The sequence below is a fragment of the Elephas maximus genome, chromosome 3 (genome assembly GCF_024166365.1).
Source record: "Elephas maximus indicus isolate mEleMax1 chromosome 3, mEleMax1 primary haplotype, whole genome shotgun sequence".
In the NCBI taxonomy this organism is placed as follows: Eukaryota; Metazoa; Chordata; class Mammalia; order Proboscidea; family Elephantidae; genus Elephas; species Elephas maximus.
In genome coordinates this window covers 147,960,246-147,977,231 of record NC_064821.1, presented here as the reverse complement: position 1 = coordinate 147,977,231, position 16,986 = coordinate 147,960,246, and the positions used below count along the sequence as shown (strand labels likewise).

Below are 16,986 nucleotides of genomic sequence, written 5' to 3'. Positions count from 1 at the left end.
GTCCACAAATGAAGATACATAATTCTGTATTATGTATGCTTATACAGATGGTGGAAACCCTGGTGGTGCAGAGGTTAAGAGTTCGACTACTAACCAGAAGGTCCACAGTTAGAATCCACCAGGCTCTCCTTCGAAACGCTATGGGGTAGTTCTACTCTGTCCTATATGGTCGCTATGAGTCAGAATCAACTTGACGGCAATGGGTTGTTTATATAGACAGTATATGTAATTGATATATTATGAATGTATAATAAAGTTTTAAATATTTTATATAATAGTGAAAAACTTAAAACTGTATCGTATTTATTTTTATGCCCATATTTTCAGTTGTTGACAGTTTTATATTGTGTCCTTTTTACAATGAAAAAATGTGGTTAAACCCATCTTTGAGTTGGAGGTTCAAAGATGTCGTATTATTTGGGATATGATTTGATGTCTTTAAAACAATAATAGTTCATCTCTCCCAATATTTTTGCTTAATTGTATGCATACTTTAATTTTTTTAATCTGCAAGCCAACTCTGAACTTTTTAGGCCATTGCATAAAATATTTAGGTTGTCAGCATTGAATTTTATTAAAAATTTACATATATCAAAGCCTAAAGCACTGAAAGATAAACTATGAAATTGTTTTAAAATCCAAATAATGAGATTTAACTAAACCACATGATTCAGAAACAAGTTTGAATGGATTTTCTCTGTACAGTCCAGCTGATTGTCACCAGGAAAAACTGCTAAAATACAAATCTTGGCATGAAAATACATAAATACAGTTGCTAGTGTGTGGCCATTACAGAAAATTTTTAGAAAACAAAGCAATCAACTATCATTTGGAAAATAAAAGCTTACGTTTAACATAGGACAACTGTAAAAAAAAAAAAAAAAAAAAAACCAGAAAAACCTGCCAATGTGTTTTACCTTCATATAATTTATACTAGAGGTTTTTTTTTTTTAACCTCTGTATACAGAAACACTATTTCTATAAGTAAATACTTAATTTCAGTCTAGAAATTGAAGCTGCTTCTGGCTGATTGCATTTATCAGCTGAAAACTCTATTTTATTGGTAATAGATTGAGAGTTCATTTTATGGAGGCAAAAATCAACAGAACTTTAAAAATTTTAAACGACTATGTTTTATTTATAAGTTTCAAAACACAGGATGGAATACTGTATATATTACTCTGACAGAGGAGGCTTATGTAAGTTTTGGGCTCCGGTGTTCTGGGCACTCTGAAAGTAGTTCGAGAATTTGAAGCTGAGTGAGATCCGGACATTTATTGATTTCTTTTTTTGGAGAACATCTTGGTCCAAGGCCAGAAACCTGATGTTTTCTGAAAAAAGAAATAAATGTGAATTGTTTTACAGACCAAACCCGAAGGGCATTTAATCAGCAGCCAAGTTTGAGTTCATACACAGATGCACACACCAGTGAGCTCGCTGAAGTTTGCTGTGTGAGTTATTCTTGTCTCAGAGATAGATGCAATGTTTTTAGACCAGTATCTGACTGTTATGGATTGAATTGTGTCCCCCCAAAAGATACGTTAAAGTCCTAACTCCCGGTACCTGGGTATTTAGAAATAAGGTCTTTGAAGATGTTATCAGTTAACAGGGAGTCATACCGGACCCACCCAGTGCTGTTGAGTCGATTCCAACTCTTAGCGACCCTGTAGGACAGAGTAGAACTGCCCCATAGAGTTTCCAAGGAGCACCTGGCAGATTCAAACTGCCAACCCTTTGGTTCGCAGCTAAAACCTGAACCCAGTACCATTGAGTTGATTCCAACTCATAGCGACCCTATAGGATAGAGTAGAACCGCCCCATAAGGTTTCCAAGAAGCAGCTGGTGGATTTGAACTGCTGATCTTTTGGTTAGCAGTGAGCTCTTAACCACTATACCACCAGGGCTCCATACTAGAGTAGGGTGATTCCTAGCCCAACTTGAGTGATGTTATTTCTAAAAGAGGAGAAGACAGTAGAGTAATTTGGAAAAAGATAGCATTAGTGGTTGCACAACATGAAGGATGTAATCAATGTTACTAATTATACATGTAGGAATTGTTGACTTGTGGCATGTTTCGTTATGTATATTTTCACCACAAGTTTTAAAAAAATGAGAGAAGAGACACAGAGACAGACATAGAGGGAAGACAGCCATGTTACGATGGAGACAGAGATTCAAGTTACGCTGCAGCTGCAAGCTAAGGAACACCCGGGGCTACCAGAGGCTGGGAGAAATATGAAAGGATCCTCCCCTAGTGCCTTTGAAGAGAGCATGACCCTGCTGACACTCTGAATTCAGACTTCAAGGCTCCAAAACTGTAAGGCGATAAATTTCTGTTATTTTAAGCTATCTCTTTTTGTGGTCATTTGTCAGGGCAGCCCTAAGAAGCTAATACACTGGCCTGATAAGTTTTCAGTACACTTAGCTATGTTGTTATGATCCATGTCTCCTGTAGCATATAATACATCGTGGGGCAGTAGAAGAAACAGAGGCTTAGAGGTCAGACAGGCCAAGGTTCACGTCCTGCCTGAACCAGATTACTTAACCTCCCTCAGACAGTTTCATCATGGGCAAAATGGTGATATTTCAGCTTCTATGGAAGAATACTTGCCAAACCAGTCTAAATTTACATTTCTTATAATCCTGCCATTCCTCTCATTAGGAGAGCTTCCAAGAAGTAGTCTGTCTACAGGCAAACTTGCAGGTGCAGGCCTTACCTTGGGGTTTGGAGTATACGATTCAAGGTGGCTAGCTTCCTGATCGGATTTCGGAGGAAGTAGATTAGGGGTTTTAAAGACAATTTTCATTTTCTGGAAGGAATGATATTTTAAACTCTTGGTCTTCAACCAGGTACATGTCATCTGAAAAAAAAAAAAACAGGTTGGCATTTATAATTTATATACCAAAACAAAACTCGTAAGGCACTTGGTAACAAGAAATCTTGAATGAGTTGATGGACTCACTCACAAAACAATAGAGAAATTACATAATTTAATAAATAAGTTATTCTTTTTTAATAAAATGTATTTTAAACGAGTCTAAAAGATAAATGGAAATTAGGGAATGCTCCTTTCTGCTTAGCAGATAAAAACTGTTACTCATTCAATAAAAGTACGTATCCCAAAAGTTACATGAAGAGTTTGTACACTTTGAGTTAAATGGTAGAAATACACACACACACGTATATGTGTGCATATAATATATACATTTACACACAAATTTATGTACATATAATTAATGTAATAAAGAATTACAAAACACATTGTTAGCTTAAAAAATAAACACTTCAGTAAAATTCCTTTTATAGAAACGTGAGCAAGTCTTTCTATGAGATAAATTCATAGAAGTAAAACTACTGGCTGAAAAGATTGTCAGAATTTCAACACTTAGACATTTGTAAATTAATCTCAGAAAAGTGATATTAATTTATACACCAACCAAATGGGAGTGTGCCCTGAATCCCAAAGATTTTGTCAGCTAACTTAATCTGCCTTTCAGTTACCCTCAACCCACAGCGACAGCCTAGTATATTCAATGCCTTAAAGGCCCTTCATAGCTGATCAACTAATAAATGGAATATCACACTCAGTCTGTCAAATGATGGTTGAAGTTTTAAGTAAAAACTCCCAACCTGAAACACGTGCCATTCTTCTTGTTTACTGTTTGCTCCCAGATTTCCTTTCTTCTCACTGCCATGTGTCGGAGTTGGCTAGACGGCAACTGACAACAACATTCCTGTCTAGTCGGGACTCCTGGTCCACGCTTTCTCAAACTAGAATCCTCAGCTCCTTCAAACTCTGTCCCTTTTTGCTGCATCTCCCCCCAACCCCCAAATTTCCTCTTCCTGGAAAATTCCAACCCTCTGCTCACTCTCCCCTTTACTGCTGCAAAAACAGCAAATAACTCTGTGCCTTGGCACCATTATCGCTTTAAACTTCCGTTGCCCTGTGCACAGCTGTGCAATCCTTTTCACCGGTCCTTTCCCACATCTCGTAGGCCAGTTTGCAGACAGGGCACCCATCAGAGTTGTTTTTCAGCCATCAACTCGCTGGACCCCCTTCACTACGCGACACTGCTGACCCCTTCTCCCTGGGCTTCCAAGGCAGTGCCTTCTCACTGTGCTTCCCCAGGTCCTTTCCCACATTTATAGGCCATTGTAAGGGATCTGACCATTGCCCTCGGGCTGGAAGCACCAAATTATGTTCTGATGGAGCATTCTGAGGGAAAAACTTATAGCATAACGGAAAACTGTGCAGACTTCAGAGCCCAGCTGCCTGGGTTCCAACCTCAGCTCCACTGCTTTTGCGCTGAGGAAGCAACTTCACTGGCCTTAAGTGTCTTCATCTGTTAAAATAAATAAATCCTCATAATTGTATCTATGTTGTTGTGTGGTCTAAGTGATCTAATAATGAAAGAGCTTAAATAGACACTCAACAAATGACTTTATTATTATTTATTATTGTTACTATTCTTAATTGGGAACACTACTTCCTGGGATAGTGAAATAAGCACAGGTTTACAAATCAGCCTGGGTTCAAATCCTCACAAAAAATTTTATTAGGACAAATAATAAAAATTAGAGCTGAACTAAATGAATTAGAGAACAGACAAACAATTGAAAGAATTAACAAAGCCAAAAGCTGGTTCTTTGAAAAAATTAACAAAATTGATAAACCATTGGCTAGACTGACTAAAGAAATACAGGAAAGGAAACAAATAACCCGAATAAGAAACAAAAAGGACCACATCACAATAGAGCCAAATGAAATTAAAAGAATCATTTCAGATTACTACGAAAAATTGTACTCTAACAAATTTGAAAACCTAGAAGAAATGGATGAATTCTTGGAAAAACACTACCTACCTAAACTAACACATTCAGAAGTAGAACAACTAAATAGACCCATAACAAAAAAAGAGATTGAAACGGTAATCAAAAAACTTCCAACAAGAAAAAGCCCTGGCCCGGACGGCTTCACTGCAGAGTTCTACCAAACTTTCAGAGAAGAGTTAACACCACTACTACTGAAGGTATTTCAAAGCATAGAAAAAGACGGAATACTACCCAACTCATTCTATGAAGCCACCATCTCCCTGATACCAAAACCAGGTAAAGACATTACAAAAAAAGAAAATTATAGACCTATATCCCTCATAAACATAAATGCAAAAATCCTCAACAAAATTCTAGCCAATAGAATCCAACAACACATCAAAAAAATAATTCACCATGATCAAGTGGGATTTATACCAGGTAAGCAAGGCTGGTTTAATATCAGAAAAACCATTAATGTAATCCATCACATAAATAAAACAAAAGACAAAAACCACATGATCTTATCAATTGATGCAGAAAAGGCATTTGACAAAGTCCAACACCGATTTATGATAAAAACTCTCACCAAAATAGGAATTGAAGGAAAATTCCTCAACATAATAAAGGGCATCTATACAAAGCCAACAGCCAACATCAGTCTAAATGGAGAGAGCCTGAAAGCATTTCCCTTGAGAACGGGAACCAGACAAGGATGCCCTTTATCATTGCTCTTATTCAACATTGTGCTAGAAGTCCTAGCCAGAGCAATTAGGCTAGACAAAGAAATAAAGGGCCTCCGGATTGGCAAGGAGGAAGTAAAATTATCTCTATTTGCAGATGACATGATCTTATACACAGAAAACCCTAAGGAATCCGCCAGAAAACTACTGAAACTAATAGAAGAGTTTGGCAGAGTCTCAGGTTATAAGATAAACATACAAAAATCACTTGGATTCCTCTACATCAACAAAAAGAACACCGAAGAGGAAATAACCAAATCAATAGCATTCACAGTAGCCCCCAAGAAGATAAAATACTTAGGAATAAATCTTACCAAAGATGTAAAAGACCTATACAAAGAAAACTACAAAGTACTACTACAAGAAATTCAAAAGGACATACTTAAGTGGAAAAACATACCTTGCTCATGGATAGGAAGACTTAACATAGTAAAAATGTCTATTCTACCAAAAGCCATCTATACATACAATGCACTTCCGATCCAAATTCCAATGTCATTTTTTAACGTGATAGAGAAACAAATCACCAACTTCATATGGAAGGGAAAGAAGCCTGGGATAAGCAAAGCATTACTGAAAAAGGAGAAGAAAGTGGGAGGCCTCACTCTACCTGATTTCAGAAGCTATTATACAGCCACAGTAGTCAAAACAGCCTGGTACTGGTACAACAGACACATAAACCAGTGGAACAGAATTGAGAACCCAGATATAAATCCATCCACATATGAGCAGCTGATATTCGACAAAGGCCAGTGTCAGTTAGTTGGGGAAAAGATAGTCTTTTTAACAAAGGGTGCTGGCATAACTGGATATCCATTTGCAAAAAAATGAAACAGGACCCATACCTCACACCATGCACAAAAACTAACTCCAAGTGGATCAAAGACCTAAACATAAAGACTAAAACGATAAAGATCATGGAAGAAAAAATAGAGACAACCTTAGGAGCCCTAATACAAGGCATAAACAGAATACAAAACATTACCAAAAATGATGAAAAGAAACCCGATAACTGGGAGCTCCTAAAAATCAAACACCTATGCTCATCTAAAGACTTCACCAAAAGAGTAAAAAGACCACCTACAGACTGGGAAAGAATTTGCAGCTATGACATCTCCGACCAGCGCCTGATCTCTAAAATCTACATGATTCTGTCAAAACTCAACCACAAAAAGACAAACAACCCAATCAAGAAGTGGGCAAAGGATATGAACACACATTTCACTAAAGAAGATATTCAGGCAGCCAACAGATACATGAGAAAATGCTCTCGATCATTAGCCATTAGAGAAATGCAAATTAAAACTACAATGAGATTCCATCTCACACCAACAAGGCTGGCATTAATCCAAAAAACACAAAATAATAAATGTTGGAAAGGCTGCGGAGAGATTAGAACTCTTATACACTGCTGGTGGGAATGTAAAATGGTACAACCACTTTGGAAATCTATCTGGCGTTATCTTAAACAGTTAGAAATAGGACTACCATACAACCCAGAAATCCCACTCCTCGGAATATACCCTAGAGATACAAGAGCCTTCACACAAACAGATATATGCACACCCGTGTTTATTGCGGCTCTGTTTACAATAGCAAAAAGCTGGAAGCAACCAAGGTGTCCATCAACGGATGAATCGGTAAATAAATTGTGGTATATTCACACAATGGAATACTACACATCGATAAAGAACAGTGACAAATCTGTGAAACATTTCATAACATGGAGGAACCTGGAAGGCATTATGCTGAGCGAAATGAGTCAGAGGCAAAAGGACAAACATTGTATAAGACCACTATTATAAGATCTTGAGAAATAGTAAAAACTGAGAAGAATACATACTTTTGTGGTTACGAAGGGGGGAGGGAGGGAGGGAGGGAGAGAGTTTTTTATTGATTAATCAGTAGATAAGAACTGCTTTAGGTGAAGGGAAAGACAACACTCAATAAATGGAAGGTCAGCTCAATTGGACTGGACCAAAAGCAAAGAAGTTTCTGGGATAAAATGAATGCTTCAAAGGTCAGCAGAGCAAGGGCGGGGGTCTGGGGACCATGGTTTGAGGGGACTTCTAAGTCAATTGGCAAAATAATTCTATTATGAAAACATTCTGCATCCCACTTTGAAATGTGGCGTCTGGAGTCTTAGATGCTAACAAGCGGCCATCTAAGATGCATCAATTGGTCTCAACCCACCTGGAGCAAAGGAAAATGAAGAACACCAAGGCCACATGACAACTAAGAGCCCAAGAGACAGAAAGGGCCACATGAACCAGAGACCTACATCATCCTGAGACCAGAAGAACTAGTTGGTGCCCGGCCACAATTGATGACTGCCCTGACAGGGAGCACAACAGAGAACTCCTGAGGGAACAGGAGATCAGTGGGATGCAGACCCCAAATTTTCATAAAAAGACCATACTTAATGGTCTGACTGAGACTAGAGGAATCCCGGCGGCCATGCTCCCCAGACCTTTTGTTGGCACAGGACAGGAACCATCCCCGAAGACAACTCATCAGACATGAAAGGGACTGGTCAGCAGGTGGGAGAGAGATGCTGATGAAGAGTGAGCTAATTATATCAGGTGGACACTTGAGATTGTGTTGGCAACTCTTGTCTCAAGGGGGGATGGGAGGATAGAGAGAGAGGGAAGCTGGCAAAATTGTCACAAAAGGAGAGACTGAAAGGGCTGACTCAGTAAGGGGAGAGCAAGTGGGAGTACGGAGTAAGATGTATGTAAACTTATATGTGACAGACTGATTGGATTTGTAAACGTTCACTAGAAGCTTAATAAAAGTTAATAAAAAAAAATTTTATTAGGGACCTCATTTGGGGTGAATTACTTAAACGAATCTTGCCCTACTAGACTAGGTACCAAATAGAGCACCTATTTATATGACAGAGTTGTTACATAAATAAGACAAGGTATATTTTTTATAAAGTACCTGGCACAATGCTCACCATAGAGCAAGTATAAAGTTACTGTATTTTTAATGTCATCCTTTTTTAGGTCCTGTAATCATTGATTAGATTACAGATTAAACCTAACATGAAATCAGTTGCTGTCGAGTTGACCATGGTGACCCCATGTGTGTTAGAGCAGAACTGTGCTACACAGGGTTTTCAATGGATGATTTTTTTCTTTTTTGGAAGTAGATAGCCAGGCCTTTCTTCCCAGCCTTGGGGTGGACTTGAACCCCCAACCTTTCAGTTAGCAGCTGAGCATATTAACCTTTGCACCACCCAGGGACTCCAAACCTAATATATGTGACGATTTTCAAACATAAATTGGAATTTTTTTTTTTTTTTTTTGAGTGTAAAACTGCAGTAACAGTGGAAACTTCTCCAACTCCAACCTATGGATCCCTGAAACTAAAAAAAATCAACGAAAAATAGTGAATAAAATAATTACTTTTAAGGACATAAAAAATATACATATATGTGCATAATGAGTTAAAGGCAGGCCACAGGCAAAGGCAGTTAGGAAAAGCATCCACAAATTTCAGATATCTAGTTTGACACTTTTTGAAAAGTTAGATCAACGTATTTAACTGTAAGAGCAGAACGTGCGCCTGAACCATCACTTTACACAGCACATCCCAGCCCTTAGTCATATTTCCCCCCTAAGGAGCAAAGAAGCACCCTAACTCTAAGCCTTTTTCACTCCAATATTTGAGGACAGTGGTCATGTCCCCAGTTTCCTCTTTCCGAAGCCAAGGCTCTCAGGTTGAAATCATTTATCATGGGACCCAGTTTCCAGATTCTAGCCATTTCCTATCCTGTCCAACTCCACCCTCACCTTCCCAATGCCACATTTACAATATTATTGTTAGGTCCCAATGAGTCAGTTCTTACTCATAGCGACCCTATGTATAACAGAACGAAACACTGCGCAGTCTAGTGCCATCCTCACAATTGTTGCTGTGCTTGAGTCCAGTGTTGCAGCCACTGTGTCAATCCATCTCATTGAGGGTCTTCCTCTTTTTTTGCTGACCTCTACTTTACCAAGCATGATGTCCTTCTCCAGGGACTGGTCCCTCCTGATAACATGTCCAAAGTATGTGAGACATAGTCTTGCCATCTTTGCTTCTAAGGAGCATTTCTGGTCTACTACTTCCAAGACAGATTTGTTCATTCTTTTGGCAGTCCATGGCATATCCAGTATTCTTCACCAACACCACAATTCAAAGGCGTCAATTCTTCTTTGGTCTTGCTGATTCATCATCCAGCTTTTTCGCATGCTGTGTGGCGACTGAAAACACCGTGGCTTGAGTCAGGCACACCTTAGTCTTCAAGGTGACATCTTTGCTTTTCAACACTTTAAAGAGATCTTTTGCAGCTGATTTACCCAATGCAAATCTTGATCTCTTGACTGCTGCTTCCATGGGTGTTGATTGTGAATCCAAATAAAATGAAATCCTTGACAGCTTCAGTCTTTTCTCTGTTTATCATGATGTTGCTTATTGGTCCAGTTGTGTTTTCTTTATGTTGAAGTAACATCTGTAAGGAAGACTGTGGTCTTTGATCTTCATCAGTAAGTGCTTCAAGTCCTCTTCAGTTTCAGCAGGGAAGGTGGTGTCATCTGCATAACACAGGTTGCTAATGAGCCTTCTTCCAATCCTGATGCCCTGTTTTTCTTTATATAGTCCACCTTCTCAGATTATTTGCTCAGCAAACAGATTAAGTGAGGTGAAAGGGTACAACCCTGATGCACACTTTTCCTGACTTTAAACCACGCAGTATCCCCTTGTTCTGTTTGAACAACTGCCTCTTGATCTATGTATAGGTTCCTCAAGAAAACAATCAAGTGTTCTGGAATTCCCATTCTTCACAATGTTATCCATAATTTGTTATGAGCCACACAGTTGAATGCCTTTGCATAGTCAATAAAACACAGGTAAACAACTTTCTGGTATTCTCTGCTTTCGGGCAGGATCTGTCTGACATCAGCAATGACATTTCTAGTTCCACGTCCTCTTCTGAATCCGGCTTGAATTTCTGGCAGCTCCCTGTTGATGTCCTGCTGCAGCTGCTTTTGAATGATCTTCAGCAAAATCTTACTTGCCTGTGACTTTTATGGTTTGATAATTTCTGCATTTGGCTGGATCACCTTTCTTTGGAATAGGTATAAATATGGATCTCTTCCAGTCGGTTGGCCAGGTACCTGTCTTCCAAATTTATTATTCAAATTTACACACCAACCACTAAGGCCAAAGATGAAGAAATAATTAATAATTACTAGTGATTGGAATGTGAAAGCTGGAAATAAAGAAGAAGGAATGGTAGTTGGAAAATATTGCCTTGGTGATAGAAATGATGCCAGAGATCACATGATAGGATTTTGCAAGACCAGAGATTTCTTCATTGCAAATAACTTTTTTCAACAACATAAACAGTGACTATACACATGAACCTCATCTGATGAATACACAGGAATCAAATCGAATACATCAGTGGAAAGAGATGATGGAAAATCTCAATATCAGTCAGAACAAGGCCAGGAGCCAACTGTGGAACAGGCCATCAATTCCTCATATGCAAGTTCAAGTTGAAACTGAAGAAAATTAGAACAAGTCCACGAAAGCCAAAGTATGACCTGGAATATATATCACCCAAATTTAGAGACCATCTCAAGAATAGATTTGATGCCTTGAACACTAATGAGTGAAGACCAGATGAGTTGTGGAATGACATCAAGGACATCATACATGAAGAAAGCAAAGGTCATTAAAAAGACAGGAAAGAAAGAAAAGACCAAAGTGGATCTCAGAAGAGACTCTGGATCTTGCTCTTGAACATCGAGTAGCTAAAGCAAATGGAAGAAATGATGAAGTAAAAGAGCCAAACAGAAGATTTCAAAGGGCAGCTGGAGAAGACAAAGTATTATAATGAAACATGCAAAGGCCTGGAGTTAGAAAACCAGAAAGGAAGAACACACTAAACATTTCTCAAGCTGAAAAGCCTGAAGAAAAAATTCAAGCCTCTAATTGCAATACTGAAGGATTCTACAGGAAGCATCAAAAGAAGATGGAAGGAATACACAGTCACTGTACCAAAAAGAATTCAACCATTTCAGGAGATAGCATATGATCAAGAACCGATGACATCGAAGGAAGAAGTCGAAGCTGCACTGAAGGCATTGGCAAAAAACAAGGGTCCAGGAATTGATGGGATACCAATTGAGGTGTTTCAACAAACGGATGCAGCGGTGGAAATACTCACTCATCTATGCCAAGTAATTTCAAAGACAGTTACTTGGCCAAATGACTGGAAGAGATCCATATTTATGCCTATTCTGCATTTACAATAGATCACATTATACTTCAAATGTGGTCACACCAATGATGACATCAACATGATTACAAGGGAGTCTGAGAACATTAGGAAACCCCTGAACAGCTCTGGGAACCTTTTGAGTAGCCTTGAAGATAATATGGAGCCTTTGTGGCCCAGTAGTTAAGAGCTCTGCTGCTAACCAAAAGGTCGGCAATTCAGATCCACCAGCTGCTCCTTGGAAACCCTATGGGGCAGTTCTACTCTGTCCTATAGGGTTGCTATGAGTCAGAATCGACTTGACAGCAATGGGTTTGATTTGGGTTAAGATAATATAGTTTAGCCCAAGTAGGATTATTTTCTTTGAAAAATCCGCTTTTAACATCAAACTTAATTTAAAAGAGGAGGGATGAAGTGAGGGAAGAAAAGATACCTATTCAATGCATAACCAAAAGAATTTATAACTAATGCAACCCCTTCAGCTCCTTCATGCTAGAAAAATTTTGTCTTTATTGTATGAAGCTTTGTTGTTGTTGTTAGGTGTTAGGTGTCATCAAGTTGATTCTGACTCATAGCCACCCAAGGTAGTCCAAAGAAGTGCCCCATAGGGTTTTCTAGGCTGTAGTCTTAAAAAAGACAGGAAAGGAAGAAAAGACCAAAATGGATGTCAGAAGAGACTCTGAAACTTGCTCTTGAACGTTGAGTAGCTAAAGCAAATGGAAGAAATGATGAAGTAAAAGAGGTGAACAGAAGATTTCAAAGGGCAGTTTGAGAAGATAAAGTGAAGTATTACAATGACATGTGCAAAGACATGGAGAAAACCAAAAGGGAAGGACGTGCTTGGCACTTCTCAAGCTGAAAGAACTGAAGAAAAAATTCAAGCCCCAAATTGCCATACTGAAGGATTCTACGGGGAAAATACTAAACAATACAGGGAGCATCAAAAGAAGATGGAAGGAATACAGTCACTGTACCGAAAAGAATTGATCAACATTCAGCCATTTCAGGAGATAGCATATGATCAAGAACTGATGGTACTGAAGGAAGAAGTCCAAGCTGCACTGAAAGCATTAGCGAAAAACAAGGGTCCAGGAATTGATGGAATGTCAGCTGAGATGTTTCAACAAACGGATGCAGTGCTGGAAGTGCTCACTTATGTATGCCAAGAAATTTGGAAGGTGGCTACCTGGTCAACTGACTGAAGAGATCCACACTTGTCCCCTGTCCAAAGAAAAGTGATTCATCAGAATACAAAAATTATTGAACAATACAAGTATACCTTGAAGATATTGTGGGCTCGGTTTCAGACCACCACAATAAAGCAAATATTGCAATAAAGCAAGTTACAGGAATTTTTTGGTTTCCCAGGGTATATAAAAGTTATATTTACACTATGCTGTAGTCTACTAAGTGTGCAATAGCATTAAGTCCAAAAAAAACAGTGTACATACCGTAATTTAAAAAGTACTTTATTGCTAAAAAAACTGCTAAAGATCATCTGAGCTTTCAGTAAGCCATAATCTTTTTGCTGGTGGAGGTTCTTGCCTGGATGGTGATGGCTGCTGACTGATCAGGGTGGTGGTTGCTGAAGGCTGGGGTGGCTGTGGCAATTTGTTAAAATAAACAACAATGAAGTTTGCCACATGCACCGACTCTTCCTTTAACGAAAGATTCTTCTGTAGCATTGCGATGCTGTTTGATAACATTTTACCCACAGTAGAACATCTTTCAAAATTGGAGTCAATCCTCTCAAACCCTGCTACTGCTTTATCAACTAAGCTTGTGTAAAATTCTAAATCCTTTGTTATCATTTCGACAATGTTCACAGCATCTTCACCAGGAGTAGTTTCCATCCCAAGAAAACCACTTTATTTGCTCATTCATAAGAAGCAACTCCCCATCCATTAAAGTTTTATTGTGAAATTGCAGCAATCCAATTACATCATCAGGTCCCACTTCTAATTATAGTTCTCTTGTTATTTCCACCACATTGGCAGTTACTTCCTCCACTGAAGTCATGAACCCCTCAAAGTCATCCATGAGGGTTGAAATCAACTTCTCCCAAACTCCTGTTAACGTTGATATTTTGACCTCCTCCCATGAATCACAAATGTTCTTACTGGCAACTAGAATGGTGCATCCTTTCCAGAAGGTTTTCAATTTAGTTTGCTCAGATCCGTCAGAGGAATCACTATCTATGGTAGCTATAGCCTTATGAAATGTATTTCTTAAGTAATAAGGCTTGAAAGTCAAAATTATTCCTTTAACCATGGGCTGCAGAATGGATGCTGTGTTAGCCCACATGAAAACAGCATTAATCTCCTTGTACATCTCCATCAGAGCTCCTAGGAGACCAGGCGCATGGTCAATGAGCAGTACTACTTTGAAAGGGAATCTTTTTGTCTGAGCAGTAGGTCTCAACAGTGGGCTTAAAATACTCAGTAAGCCATGGTGTAAACAGGTGTGCTGTCATCCAGGCTTTGTTGTTCCGTTTATAGAGCATAGGCAGAGTAGATTTAGCATAATTCTCAAGGAGCCTAGGATTTTTGAAATGGTATATGAGCACTGGCTTCAACTTAAAGCCACCAGCTGCATCAGCCCCTAACAAGAGAGTCAGCCTGTCCTTTGAAGGTTTGATGCCAGGCATTGACGTCTCCTCTGTAGTTATGAAAGCCCTAGATGGCATCTTCTTCCAATAGAAGGCTGCTTCGTCTACACGGAAAGTCTGTTGCTTAGCACAGCCGCCTTCATCAATTATCTCAGCTAGACATTCTGGATAACTGGCTGCAGCTTCTACAGTGGCACTTTTATGTCACAGAGATGGTTTCTTTCCTTAAGCTTCATGAACCACGTCTGCCAGCTTCAAAACTTTTCTTCTGCAGTTTCCTTACCTCTTTCTGCCTTCATCGAATTGAAGATAATTAGGGTCTTGCTCTGGATTAGGCTTTGGCTTAAGGGAATGTTGTGGCCGGTTTGATATTCTATCCAGACCACTAAAACTTTCTCCATATCATTACTAAGACTGTTTCACTTCCTTGTGAATGCAAGAACTTTTCCTTTGCATTCACAACTTGGCTAACCGTTTGGCACAAGAGGCCTAGTTTTTGGTCTGTCTTGGCTTTCGACATGCCTTCCTCACTAAGTTTAATCATTTCTAGCTTTTCATTTAAAGTGAGAGACATTCGACACTTCCGTTCACCTGAACACTTTGAGGTCATTATAGGGTTATTAATTGACCTAATTTCAATATTGTCGTGTCTTAGGGAATAGGGAGGCCGAAGAAGAGGGAGAGAGACGGGGGAACGGCCGGTGTTGGAGCAGTCAGAACACACACAACATTTATCAACTAAGTTCGCCATCTTATATGGGCATGGTTCATGGTGCCCCAGAACAATTACAATAGTAACATCAAATGTCACTGATCACGGATCACCATAACAGATATAATAATAATGAAACAGACTGAAATGTTGTGAGAATTACCGAAATGTGACACAGAGACATGAAGTGAGCACATGCTGTTGGAAAAATCGTGCCGATACACTTGCTCAATGCAGGGTTCCCAGAAACATTCAATCTGTAAAAAACATAGTATCTGTGAAGCACACGAAAATGAGGTATGCCTGTAACATTAATATCACATGCAAGTAAATTTTGCTGAAGATAATTAAAAAATGGCTGCAGCAGTACATGGATAGGGAACTGCCAGGAATTCAAGCCAGATTCAGAATAGGATGTGGAACAAAGGATGTCATGCTGATGTCCAGTGGATCTTGGCTGAAAACAGAGAGTACCAGAAAAATGCTTACCTGTGTTTTATGGACTATGCAAAGGCATTCAACTGTGTGGATCATAACGAATTATAGATAACATTGGGAAGAATGGGAATTCCAGAACACTCGATTGTGCTCATGCAGAACCTGTACACAGAAGAAGAGGCAGTTGTTCAAACAGAACAAGGGGATACTGCATTGTTTAAAATCTGGAAAGATGTGCATCAGGGTTGTATCCTTTCACCACACTTGTTCTGTATGCTGAGCAAATAAACCAAAAAGCTGGACTATATGAAGAAGAACGAGGTATCAGGATTGGAGGAAGACTCATTAACAACCCGTGATAAGCAGATGACACAACCTTGCTTGCTGAAAGTGAAGAGAACTTGAAGCACTTACTGCTAAGGATCAAAGGCTATAGCCTCCAGTATGGATTACACCTCAACATAAAACGAAAATCCTCACAATTGGACCAATAAGCAACATCATGATAAAGGGAGAAAATATTGAAGTTGCCAAGGATTTCATCTTATTTGGATCCACAATCAATGCCCAGGGAAGCAGCAGTCAAGAAATCAAATGATGTATTGTATGGACAATGTGCTGCAAAAGACATCTTTAAAGTGTTAAAAAACAAAGATGTCATTTTGAGGATTAAGGTGTGCCTGACCAAGCCATAGTATTTTCAATCATCTCATAAGCACGCAAAAGCTGGACAATGAATAATTAAGACCAAATAAGAATTGATGCATTTGAGTTATGGCATCGGTGAAGAATATTGAATCTACTGTGAAGCCCTGGTGGTGCAGTGGTTAAGAGCCTGGATGTTAACCAACATATCGGCAGTTCAAATCCACCAGGTGCTCCTTGGAAACCCTATGGGGGCAGTTCTACTCTGTCCTATAGGTTCAGTACAAGTCAGAATCAACTCGATGGCAATGGGTTTTGTTTGAATTTTATGAAACAGTGGCTGCAACAATGGGCTCAAACATAGCAATTATTGTGAGGCTAGGACGGTGCAGAACTGGGCAATGTTTCGTTCTGTTGTACATAGGGTCACTAAGAGTCGGAACTGACTCGATGGCACCTAACAACAACAGAAGTCTTTACAGAAACAGATCACAAATATTCAAAGTTCCCTAGGTTCACATCTCCAGACTGTCCCTTGAAACAGCACTAATTTTAAAGGACGCAGCAAAGTAGATGTTGACAATCAGCATACAAATCCCAGTGGTGTATGGAAAAGTTTTTCTAACTTTAAATTTGAGGCATTTATTTAAGTGAATACAACTTCGGTAATGTGTAGAATGCTAAGTTCTATAATATATCTCCCATAGTGCTGAGCTCCTAGGAGGAAGGAATATAGCCAGGAAGAACGGGACTGGA

The 16,986-nt window shown here is 39.1% G+C and overlaps 1 long non-coding RNA gene across 1 annotated transcript; it reads right to left on the bottom strand.

Annotated features, from left to right (window-relative positions):
* Positions 1-1,130: 1,130 nt before the first annotated feature.
* On the bottom strand, positions 1,131-3,967 carry LOC126073277 (uncharacterized). Its single transcript, XR_007516704.1, has 3 exons — positions 3,632-3,967; positions 2,718-2,861; positions 1,131-1,331 (listed from the first exon to the last, which is right to left on the bottom strand). It is a non-coding gene; the product is annotated as an uncharacterized LOC126073277 (long non-coding RNA).
* Between the last annotated feature and the right edge of the window lie 13,019 nt (positions 3,968-16,986).